Source organism: Grampus griseus (genome assembly GCF_964374135.1).
Source record: "Grampus griseus genome assembly, chromosome: 13".
In the NCBI taxonomy this organism is placed as follows: Eukaryota; Metazoa; Chordata; class Mammalia; order Artiodactyla; family Delphinidae; genus Grampus; species Grampus griseus.
The window spans coordinates 83942231-83955264 of NC_139007.1; positions in this window are offsets into that span (position 1 = coordinate 83942231).

Below are 13034 nucleotides of genomic sequence, written 5' to 3' on the forward strand. Positions count from 1 at the left end.
TATGTTAAAGAAGCAAGATATCCTAATGACATGCGCTTGGGATTTTTTTCCAAAGGATTTTGAAGAGTATACAGTCTTGAAAAGTTGCTTCTTCTTTCAGAATCTGCCTTCTCCTTGAATGGACAAATTGCCTGGGTGTGACTGTCCATAGCTTCTGCAGGGTCTTGCCTCCTTGACTTGTACTCCATTGACTCTGGGAAGGAGTCTCCTTCCTTCTTGTTGGAGCCGGCATTTCTATTAGAAATGACACCTTTGATTTCTGTGACATGCAGCGATGTGGTGTCATTAGGGAGATGTTTTTCTTGGGCCATTATAAACGTCAAATTTGGTTCAGTCAGAAGGTACTTTTGGAGCAATTCACTGTGAATGCTGCATGCAAGGTAATTCCACAAACTCGTCTAGGAAATCTCCAGTATTGCATGGTTGAGACAACTGACATAGCTTTCCAATGACTCAGAGACGTGCTCACCAGGTTCTTGATTTCATTTGTACAATGTGAATCTCTAAACTATGATAGATGGCTCTGGTTCAATGTGTGCCATAATTCTACAAGTGCAATAAGTATTTTATTCTTTCGTACAGCAGAAACATGGAGGGATCTTTGTGGATAAGCAGTAGTGGATAGGAGCTGGAGCTTTAAAATCAGACCTTGTAACTCTATAAACTTCAGTTTTCTTATCCGATGGGAACAAAACTAGTGGTCATGTTGTGGGAGGGCCGTGAGGACTGAGGGAGGTTATTCAAGTAAAATACTTAGCCCAGGGTTTGGAACATAGTAAGTGCTCAATAAGCAGTAGCTCTTCTCTTCCTTTTCCTTTTGGGTTAGTTTCCTATTGCTGCTGCAACAAATTACTGCAAGCAAATGTATTATCCTACAGTCCCCTGAGTTAGAAATCCAACATGGGTTTCACAGGGCTAAAATCAAGATGTGGGCAGGGATGATTCCTTCCGGAGACTCTGGGAGAATCTGGTCCCTTACCTTTTTCAGCTTCTTCAGGTGCCCACGTTCCTTGGTCTGTGGAGTCTTTCTGCATCTTCAAAGCCAGCAACAGCAGGGAGAGTCCTCCTCCATCGTATCCCATGGCTCTAGCCCACCCTTCTGTCTCTGTTTTCCATGTGTAAGGACCCTTTGATTACTTTGACAACACTGGATCATCCAGAATTAACTCTCCACCTTAAGGTCAACTGATTAGCTACCTTAATTGCATCTGCCACTTTAATCCCTCTTTGCCAAGTAGCCTAACATATTCACAGGTTTTGGGCATTAGGATGTGTTCAGCTCTGGGGGCAATTTTTCTGCCTACCATACCTTCTTCTCTTTGTTGTCATTAAACTGTTGGAACCCTTTAAGTGCTGATTTACTTGGTGCATTGCTCTTTTTTGTTTTTCGAGCGAACTCCTCTTACTGTTGGAATCTTCTGAAGTAGTTTTTGATGTCTAATTCCTGTTTTTGCTCCAAAGCAACTATTTTAAGCACAGTGGAACAGAATAGAGATAGGGATCTATTATTTACCAGTAGCTATTAAAAGCAAAATAATAATGCATATTATAATTTATCTCCCTCGGAGGCTCTCATGTCACTGGAATATACGTCAAGTTCGGGAGCCAATACAAACCAGCAATGGATGTGCAAACATTCGCTGTGCAAGGCATTGGTTCCCACTAAACAGTTCTGGAATGACTGCACATTAACTCAGTGCACTGTGTAGGATACTCAAAAGGACAAAAACAGAAATTAAAATAAAAAAATCCATTGTTGTTGAACTTGCTGTTCTCTGACACACAGCCCCTTCTCAGGGTCTGAGAATTGAGGATTGGACCAGGTCATATACCAGCGCTGGTCCTACTGTTGGTATCTGCACCCACTCTTTCCCTTCTCTGTATCCTCTCATAGGGCTTCAAAGGGACTTGAAAGATAGTTCCTTGTACAGAAAAGATACTCTGCTCAGTGGGAAGGGAGGACCTGTTCATTAGCCTTGAGCATCTCTCTGACACCTGATACCGCTTGCCCGCAGCAGCTGTCTCTGGGCTTCCGTCCAGTTTTCTCACGCTGGGCTGGCCTCTCCAGCCTCTACCTACCCCCTATCCGAGGTTTGCTGCAGGGGATGCTCCTGTCCAGCCCCAGGCCTGTGCCTGGAAGCTGGCTGATGGGCTCCAAGAGGGAGGAGGGAGCAGAGCGAACCCTGGGCCTGGCTGGGAGAGAAACCAGCCTCAGAGGAAGCAGAGCAAAGGAGCAGGGATTGGAGAGATGTTGATAAATTCCATTTAGCAAATGACACAATATGTGTTCAGGCACAATGGCCTTTTCCACAGGCAGATCATCCCCGCCAGAGGCTCTGCTGTGTAAAAAAGGAAAGGAAAAAGCCATGGAGCGCTGAAGAGGGGGGCGGGGGGCGGGCTGCGCGGGGCAATCAATGCCGGCCTTTGTGCCGCCTGACATTTGAGGGGCTTGTTATCGGCGACTGCGGCTGCTTTATCTAAATGTATCTCCCCAGCTGCCAGGCGCTGATGGGTGGGGGACGCCCCCGATGGCCCAGACATACAGAGATGCCGTGCCTCTGGCGGGCGGGCGTTGTCACTCTCCAGCTTCCCTCTCAAAGGCAAGATGATACGTGTCCTTTCTCTCTTTGTTCCATCTGTTGACTTGAACAAACAACGAAACAGAAAAACCCGACCCCAAACAACACCACCACCCAGTCCCAAACCAACCAAGCCTGTGCGGCAGGCAACCCAGGTCCGCGGAGGGACAGACACGAGAGGGGAAGCGTGCATCACTTCTCCGTTCAGACCAGATGCTGTTCTCTGGCGTTGTCCTTCTGTCCCGGGCTGTCTGGCACCCAACTCTTCTCTCTGCTGTTTGGTCCCTGACGTGAGGCTCTGAGGAGGACAAAGCCACCCTTTGCGGTTTTGATTTTCCTTCATAAAGTCTAACTTTTGTCCAGGCCCACACCTGCAAACTTGTCTCCCTGACCCAATGCCCAGCACACATCATTCTTGACCAAATAACTCACTGGTATTGGAGAAGAACACAGGCTGGGCACCTGGTGTGATCTGAGGCGGTCAGTACCAGGGACACTGAGAGGCCATCTCATGACGGCTAGGATGACTTCTATCCAAAAACCAAAAAACAAAGGCAAGCATTGTTGAGGATATGGAGAAAAGGGAACCCTTGCATGTTGTTGGTGGGAATGCAAAATGGTGCACCCACTATGGAAAAATGGAAGTTCCTCAAAAGATTAAAAATAGAGATACCGTATAACCCAGCAATCCCATTACTGGATATTTATCTCAAATAATTGAAATCAGGATCTTGAAGAGATACCTGCAGTCCTATGTTCATTGCAGCATAATTTACAATAGCCAAGACATGGAAGCAACTCAAGTGTCCGTCAATGGATAAATGGATAAAGAAGATGTGATATACACATACAATGGAATATTATTCAGCTGTAAAAAGGAAGTCAGTTCTATGATGTGCAACAACATGGGTGAACTTGAGGACATTATGCTGAGTGACTTAAGCCAGTCACAGAATAATAAATTATGCCTGATTCCACTTAACAGGAGGTCTTTAAAATAAGTAAATTCAGAGAATCAAAGGGTGGCATGGTGGTTGTCAGGGCCTGGGGAGAGGGGGAAATGGAGAGTGCTTATCAATGGGCATAACATTTCAGTTGTGCAAGATGAATAAGTTTCTAAATATCTTCCACACCACACTGTGCCTGCAGTCAATACTGACGTCATGTCCACTTAGAAATTTATTGAGGAGAAATCTCATCTTAAGTGTTCTTACCACAATAACTTAAAGTTAAAAAAAAAAAAATACTGAGGTCTCTAGCACCAGGCAGGCTTCCACATACCACTGTAACCTCAGGCAGTGACTTAGCCTTCAATTTCCCCATCTGTAAAGTGACAACAATGTCCACCTTTTAAGGCCATTGTGAGAATCAAATGAATCATCACTGCCAGTTGCCGGGAGCGTAGTAGTTTCTCAGTGTGTTTAATTTACCATTTTCTTAGGAAAGGTTACACTAAAACTATTTGAAACATGCGGTTGGAGTCTCCTTATCATCTGGATATTTCCAGGAAAAGAAGTTCTTCCCAGGCCCATATGGATGAATTAATGTATGGCTAAACTAATGAGTTCTCACATTGGTCTATTTTTATGTCCCCTCTCTCAGTCCAACATTTAGATACTTCCCTCCCTACATTTAAAGTATGTTTCTCCTATCATCAATCTATAAGTTCTTGCATTATGCATGCTGTTATAAAGGAAAAATAAATAGGAGGAATAAAGAAGTATCGTGTTTAGGGAACCCCTGTGCAAAGGGTACCAGCTGAATGGGGAAGGCTTGTTGGTGGGTGAGGTGTCCTGCTGTTGACCACTGATCGGCAGGTCTGCAAAGGCTGTTCTTCCAAGCTGTTCATGGATTCCTTTATTTTTTAAAGACCTGATTAAAGTTACCGCTGCTGCTTAAAAGGTTTGAGGATCTGCATGGAAATGTCATCTCAGAGCTGGACATAGATTTACACTTGCTTAGAGCTAATGAATCCAATAGGATGGGTGTTACTGGTGAAATTAACCATTTTTCCCCTAATGTGAATTTCTGCTATTGTGTTGTCTGAGAAAAATATCACTTAATGCCAAAAAGAAGTTTTAAAATCCATAGATAGAGTGATATTCATCATCTGTATTATCTGCTTAGTAGCCACAAAGGATTCTTTGCCAAATATGATAATTAATTAGCTCCGTACTTCAATTCCCAGGTGACTGTCTCTCATTAGGGGCTGAAGTGGCCCCTCTGTGTGGCCGCTCGGCTAGCTGAGCTGCTCAGCCGATGGTGCTTGGGGAAGCTATATAAAGAGAAACAACGTCAGTATAATCATAGGCAAAAAAGTCAGATGCTTGGGATGTGATTTATAAGCTTGGTGTTTCTTTTCTTGACAGATGTAGTAAGTAGAAGACTTGAGATTGAGATGTGGGCTATTATTGAAATAAGGAAACAGTACCCTTATGATCAGTATCACCGACAATTCTGAATGCAGGAGAAAACGAAAAACCAAGCCCTTTAAAATACATTTGGCATTTTAAAATGTATTGCTGCACTTTGCTCTTCTGTAATTCGGTTTCGACTTGGTTGTAGGATCTGATTTAGCTTGGAGCGGCTGTCTGCATCATTCTGTTATTGTTAATGCTATGCTGGAAAGAACTGAAGCGTAAAAGGCCTTCTTTGTTCTCAGGGCAGCAATGACGTCTGTGTTCTGAAGGTTGAAGGAAAACGGGGTATCTTATTTTGTTCTTTGGAACACCCCAAAGAATGAAATAAGCAAGTAGTAAAACTGAAATTGCAGGTATGTATTTTTTAAAGAGAGACACTGTGCTGTCTCTTTTTCCCCTGGTAATGTTTGGTCATCTCAGCAGAAGATTCACATGCTCCCTGCTCTGCCCTGCCTGAGTCCCAGCAGGATGCCCTACAAGTCCCCTTTCCTCCTGCCACCCTCTCTGACCACGTGTGGGCATCCATCCACACACACGTGTGCAACATCACCTTCGGGAGAATTTCTGTTTCTGCAAAGCCAAGGAGCCTTAGCGAGCCAGCAACTCCCAAGAGCATGTTTACATCAGTCTGAACTTCATGGCAGCTGAAATATTCATGAGGTGTCCGTGTGTGCCCGGTGGGATCACACTAGCTTCGGTGGCAGTGGACAGCGTTGATGACACGCCCCCCCCTCCTGTCCCCGGTCCCTCCTCACCCTCCCTACTTCGCTGACACTAACACTTGTCCCGAACCCTTAATGCTGTAACATAATTCATTAGGACAGCCTTAATGAGCTGATAATTAGTCTGGTGGGTGGAGGTAAAGAGGGAGGGAGCTGAAATGCCAGACTCAGAGAAAGTCGAGCGGGCTGGGGCGTCTTAAAGGGCCCTGAGAGAGCTTTTTGTCAACAAAAATGGATGACGCTTGCAGGCAGTAAAACTTTCAAATGACCTTCATGTCAAAATATTAGGCTGCCATTTTTCGCCGGATGGTAGTTTCATAAACATAAAAAGCACACATCTCATTCAGAGTGCGGCAAAATTTGTCTCAAATAGGCGGAGCTCCCCCCTTTTTTAGAAAGACTAATGTGGGCTCCATATAGTGGAGAAAATGACATAATGTCCCAGCCTTTCACTTCAGCTGAAATAGATATTTACAGCCGGCTCCTGTGCTCTCTCCGGCTCTTCCTTTTCTTATTCTTCTTCATTTTTTTTTTTAAAGGAAAACACTAAATGATGTACATGGATATATGAATAGGAGAGAAAGATATAAATCCCAGAGAAATTTTGCTTGTTTTCATTCAGGAAAATTGCCCACTGAGTTCTTCAATTTACAGAAAACGCAAAGGCATTAATGGTCCCCTAACGGTCAGAAGATGGAGTTAGGATGAACTGTTCAAAGTAACTCTTCTTAATGGGAGAAAAAATTCATCACAACTATGAACAATGGATATTTTTACTTTACAGAAATCATTTTCTTCTCAAGGTTAAACTGCAGGAAGGCAGATAGATGTTTGACTTTGCACAGTCTAAATGAGAGCAAATGTAAATATGTTCCAAAGACTGTGTCGTTTCTCCTCTCCTCCAGCTTTGTTGAGCTCCCTTGTCTAGGGATGACCAGGGACGTGGAATACATAGGACCCGACCAGGTAACGGAGGACTGGTGAGGCTTTCTGATTTCAGCAGCACAGTCACAGCTAAGGAGCAAATCCGAGGTTGTGTCATCAGGTTTGGGGAACGAGAAACAACGATGATTGGAGGAGGACAGGAAATCCAGTTCCTGATAAAGACTAAAACAGTAACTATGTGTCATTTTCAAATAATTCTCTGGTTACCAGTCAATGAAGGTAATGTACATTGAGTGCTTTTCCAAGAGAAAAACACTGTACAAATGTTGTGTTTTATTGTTTCTCTCAGAATGAAGAAGTGATTACTTTGCTTGGGTTTCTGTGGCCTAAATAAGAATCGGCCCTGCCTCTTTCTGTCACCTCTGACATCCTGGTTCAAATAGAATTCCTTCCTGCCCTTAAGACTTGAATTGACCAAGTGTACCGCTAAGTAAACCATGAGTCATAGTCTTAACAATCAGGTGCTGGTGGAGCATTTGGGAAAGCAAGTCTTCTTAGCACATTAGTCTAAGTTACCTCTTGGCAAATAGCTCACTGCTGTAGCCACCATTGGCTGAGCCCGTGACATGGGCTGGCATGTTGCTGGGTGACATCCTTGATAGTGGATTTGGGTCTGGGATGATCAATCTACTTTCCTGGTCGGTGCTTCTCAGACATTGACACCCATACGAACCGTCAGCAGAGAAGCTGGGATTCGGCAGGTCTGGGAGGGAGCCTGAGGGTCTGCATCTCTACCAAGCTCTCAGGAGATGCCATTGCTGCTGGCCCAAGGACAACAAGCACTTGACATTGGCAGTCACCTGATGGGCTTCGTTTCACAAGACCTTTTCTCAGAGACTCTTTTCCATCCAGCCTCCAGCTGCAGTCTGGGTCCCGACCAGCAGGCGAGTAGAAGTGCACGTGGCTGGTGTGGGCCAGGGGGGCGGGTCACAGCTCCAAATGATAAATCAGTGTGAGCACAGATTATTCAACATACCCCTGTCGGTTCTGCTTTCCTAAACCTTTAATGAAGTAAGATCGTATTTATTCTCCCTATCTCCTCTTAGGTTTCACAGAAGGAAATTCCTTTTCTTTGATGGATTTGATAACACTCTAAGATAGAGCATGACTCAGTTTCTGATGTGAGATACACAGAGCTGCTTCTCCACAGCCCTAGCAAGTAGCTGAGTTATGTGACAGGCTGGGCAGGGCGGAGACTCAATTTTAGAGACACTCGAGGGGCTCAGTCTAAAACTGGAACTTCCCTTGGAGAGGCTGAACCTTCCAAAGGGCCAGTTATGATTCTAGTCTGACAGCTTGGGAGCCAGTCAGACTTGCAACACTGCTCGTTGGTTGAATTTTTGTTAGAAAAATGGCTTCGCCTCCGAGCAGCCCCATATTCTCCTCCAAGCCATCAGCATTCCACACATCTTTGGGGTAATTGCAATTTCGTGTCCGCAGCATCCACTGTGAGCTGCTTTTAAGACTCAGGATAACCTGGGCAGCTTCACGTCCTTTGGAGCCACTCTCAGGCCAGCTCACAGGGAAAGGGCTGAAGGCACTAGGCTGCCTGGGATAATAGATTCCTTCCCTGCACATTGCCTGGACATCGACCACAGTCTTTGTACCGTCTACAGACCCCCGTTGCATGACTTCTATCCTCTGTGACTAAATATTCAGTCAAACAGTTTTCGAGCTCTAGAAGTATCCATTTCCTAAAAAACAGTTGGATTGCAAAAACATGTTATTTTATTCATTGAAGCAATTCACTCCAAAAATCTGAGTAGTCAACTTTAGCATCCTCAAAGGTATGCACCTGAAAATAACACACGTGCATACCTCAGAATAGAAAAATGCAGATTTCTCCCCTAGTTCAGAGTAGCTGTGTTTAATTAGTCTGTAAGGAGGTCTGTTTCCTTCAGGGTTGTTTACTTTGTATCCAAAGCTGAGCCCTGCCCAAGTGTTCTGCTATTTCAGTAGGTCTTCTGACAAACCAGGCACCCCGCCACCGTGGTCAGGAGAATTAAGTCTAGACCTAAATAAAAGGCTCCAGAAAGCTGGACCACGCTAATGTTTAAGTTTCATCAATTCAAGTGTGTTGAAAACCTCAAGCAAAATTGAAAAATTTAAGGGTGCATCCTTTTTCCCAGCTTTCCTGTTGCAAATAAGATGACCAACTGTTCTGATTTGTACAGAACTGTCCCCGTGTTTGCACTAAAACTCTCACATCTAGGAAACCTCTCAGTCTTGGACCAACCGGGATGGTTGATCCTAATATATCTGTGTCCACTGATGTCACTTAAAGCCAAGATCATATCCAGGAGAGCTGGTGGCACTCGCCATGTTTTACTAACTAAATCAACATTATAGTGATGGTTCCAAGGTGACCCCTTTCAGCGGCGAACAGTGTATTAGCTGAACTCATCCCTGACTTGTTTTTGAGCCACAGTGGACCGCCTTTCAAAGCATCCAGATGCTCATTGCTTGCCAGGGGAGAGGGGATGGTTGTAAATAAGCCCACGGGGCACGGGATTGGGGAAGAGTATGTCACTTGTGAGGACTAATCCTGAAAATCGGCCCATGTGCTGTTGTTGGCTCATACAGTGGATTGGCAATCCATGATCTAGATGTGTCCATGAGCACAGGCTAATCCATGGTGGCCCAATCCTAGTCTGATCGCTTCTGTACCAGGGCCTAGTTTTCAGCTTATTTACACTGATAGGAACTTTGCTCGTCAGGGTGTCGTGGTAAGTGAGGAACACTATGGGAGAGTATGATATGATCAGGAACTTCTTTCCTGCTGGCTGGAGTAGATCTGTCTGCAATTTTTAAAATTCGGTCAGAGGTTGGTTCCCAGAAAATTCTTCTCCACAATTCTTACTATACAAAATCTTTCCCTCCAGCAAAGAAAGTCAAACAACAAGGAAGTAAACCCCTCAAACCCGGTGGCATCAAGTTCTGACAACCCTTCCTGTACGATGTGTTCTGTTCATTCCTCAATGGAATCGAGTCCCCAGGTTGTCTCACTAACAAACACACTCCTTTCAAGTTTATCCTGTAGAGTCTTTTGACATTTAGCTTCATAAATGATCACCTTGATCATACTCTACCAGTGACCAAAAATGTTCTCTGCTTCCTTATGCATTTAAGTTCTGAGCCCTTAGTTCAGTTAAGTGGCCTCTGAAAGGGAGTGAGAGCACAGCGGTGACCAGAGTTCCCCAGTTCCCCAGATAGTTAGCTTGAACACTAAAGGGAACATATTGATTTTCTGGGCAGGGAAGGAAGCCGAGGCCCTCACAGGAACACAGGAAAAACCCCAGATCCAGGTCCTGATGCAGAAGCGTCCACCTTGGTCCATCTCTGATGAGCTCCTCGCGGCTCCGTTCTGCAGAAACCATTTGTCCATCAGGACCCCAGAGTCACATTCCCCAAGTTTAGCAAACTCAATGGCAAGAGGAAAGCATATAACTTGCATGTTTACATATGAAGCCCAGGCAAAGGCTCCAGCTCTCAAATGTCTACCTTTAATGGCACTTTGTGGGCAGTGGGATGGAGAGGCAGGATGGCCTGGCGTAGGCTACACACCGATTCCTGTGGCCTCACTTAAGCTGTGACAGTGTCCCCAACCAGATAGAATGGAAGCTGGTGGCTTCCTATAGAGAGAAGTACCAGACAGCCCAAAGCAGCATATATCCCGTGCCACTACCTAGATAAAAAAGTGAGGTGTCCAATGTGGTAGAGTGGACGTTTGAGTCTGTGTTATACTGTTTACTTACCTGTGTTATTAAAGTTAAACAGGTAACGGAAATGTGCTCCTGTCAACTCTGAACTGCATTTTCAAGCTTCATAACAAGGGTTTTTTTTTGTGTGTGTGTGTGATTTCAATGCTTTTATTTTTTTTCCATTTTATTTATTTATTTTTAAATTTTTATTAGAGTATAGTTGATTTACAATGTTGGGTTAGTTTCTGCGGTACAGCAAAGTGTATCAGCTATACATATACGTATATCCACTGTTTTTTAGATTCTTTTCCCATATAGGTCATTACAGAGTATTGAGAAGAGTTCCCTTAATTTTTAAATGTTCCACCTTTTCAAGGCCTCTGGTAGGAAGGATGGCCAGAATTACTTCTGTTTAACCAAATGGCTTGATCAGAGCTTCCCAAGTTTTAGTTAAAGTCTTTCAGCTGAAATTTTCATTCTCTTAACCTGTTCTGCAGTACTTTGGCCTAGAAAGCACCTCTGTTCCTGAGTCATCAGAGGAGTTGCCCTGCCTTTGGAGCATTAAGTCTCATTGGAAAGATTTCCCATCTGAAGGCTTATTCGGAGGCAAAGGCCGGGGCCTGGGGGCCAGGACCTCTGTCCCCATCCAGCTCCTGAGGGGCAGCCTCGGTCCCTCAGCCCGCAGAACCCACCCCCCATAGAGGACGGATGTGGGGATCACTGACGAGATGGTAGATCTGTCTTCTTCCCACTCAACTTTAATTTATTTGAAAACGAAAGCATTTCCTATGATTTGCCTGACATTTACACTTTGTGTCCAAATCCTCCAACCACCCCGCCCGCAGAGGACTGTGCAAGATCGCGCTGTTTCTCGGGGGCCCATTCAGACCTCTGAGGGGGTCCATCCCGTGAACTAGGACTTCACAGTACAGTTCAGCCCTCCCCGTCTTAATCACGTGTTCCCCCAGCTCTAAGGGGGTGAGGTTAGAGGTGTCTGGGTTCAAGTCCCCCTACAGGGCTCTGAACAAACACTTCAGCTCTTAAGGCCTCAGTTTCCTCGTCTGTTACATTAGGTTCTGTACACCCCACTTGGGATGGGTGTGAACAAAGTCCCAGAACCATGCCTGGCACAGAGGGGGAGGGTGCCCCAGCCCTTGCTTATCAGTTTCTTTTTATTTTCATTCCTCCCCATGCTGCCTCCAGCAGCCTGGATACTCCCCACCCTGCCCCCTCTCTGTGGCTTTGCTCAGGCCGCTTCCCCCAACTGGACTGCTCAGCCCCTTGGTTCATGACAGTCAGGTGAACAGCCCTGGTCTCTGAGCTGAGCCAGGAGCACCCCTCGCCCTCCTTCCTGTATACTCGCCTACACCAGCCTGTGTGTGGATGGCAGGCCAAGGGGCTGCCCTGCTCCCTTCATGCTCAGCACATAGTAGGTGCTCAATAAATAAAAGCTCTTTGGCTGCAGTCAACAAACATCACCTCCAAGTCAGTGTTAGTTTAGCCCTTCCACCTGTTTCTAACCAAACACCAAGTGAGGATGTTGGCCAGCAAGATGGTAAATGGGTTTCTTTCTCTTGCTACTGCCCACCTGGTCCTGGAGGAAACCAGGCTTTGTGAATGACTGGAAGGTTCTCAGCAATGTGTGGTATACGCTGAGGAAAGGGTCTTCAAGCCAAAGAGAAGAAACATTAAGTGCTGATAATTGGGAGTTGGCCATTTTCATCAGCCCTGGACCACTTGAATAATGATACACCCTCAGTGTGACCGATTTCCTTGGTTACCTCGAGCCTTGTTTGCAGTATTTCTATTCTTCACAAAATAAGTTTTTACTGAAATGGCTAAGGTTATCTATCTATCACCACGTCTCTTCTATTTGTCTTGTAAATTCCATTTATTGAGGCTTTATCATGGTTTCTGTCATTGTTTTTTTCTTCGTTATCATTTGTACATTATCTTCTTCCTCCTTTCTCTCCCTCTTCCCCTCTCTTCACTTTCTTTCCCTCTCCCACCCTACCCTTTCCTAGAACCTGGAATGGTGTTCTGTGCAATGTGGATTTTCAATGTTTACTAACTGAATAAATGTAAAAAAAAATTTTAAGACTTTATTTTTTTAGAGCAGTTTTAGATTCAGAGCAAAATTGAGAGGAAAATACAGAGATTTCCCATATGCTCCCTGCCCCACACATGCACAGGCTCCACCATAGTCAGCATCATTCACCAGAGGGTTCATTTGTTACAATCAATGAATCTACATTGACACGTCATAATCACCCGAAGTCCATAGTTCACTCTTGGTGTTGTACATTCTATGGAAGAATGTATAATGACATATACCGATCATTACAGAATCCTACTGCGTATTTTCACTGGCCCCCAAATCCTCTGTGCTCCACCCACTCCTTCTCCCTCTCCTCCAACCCCTGGCAACTACTGATCTTTTTACTGACCCCATAGTTTTGACTTTTTCAGAATGTCTCATGGTTGGAATCATATAGTACATACCACTTTCAGACTGCCTTCTTTCACTTAGTAATAATGCATTTAAGTTTCCTCCATGTTTTTTTCATGGTTCGATGGCTCATTTCTTTTTAGTGCTGAGTAATATTCCATTGTCTGGATATACAACAGTTTATTTATCCACTCACTTACTAAAGGACATCTTCCAAG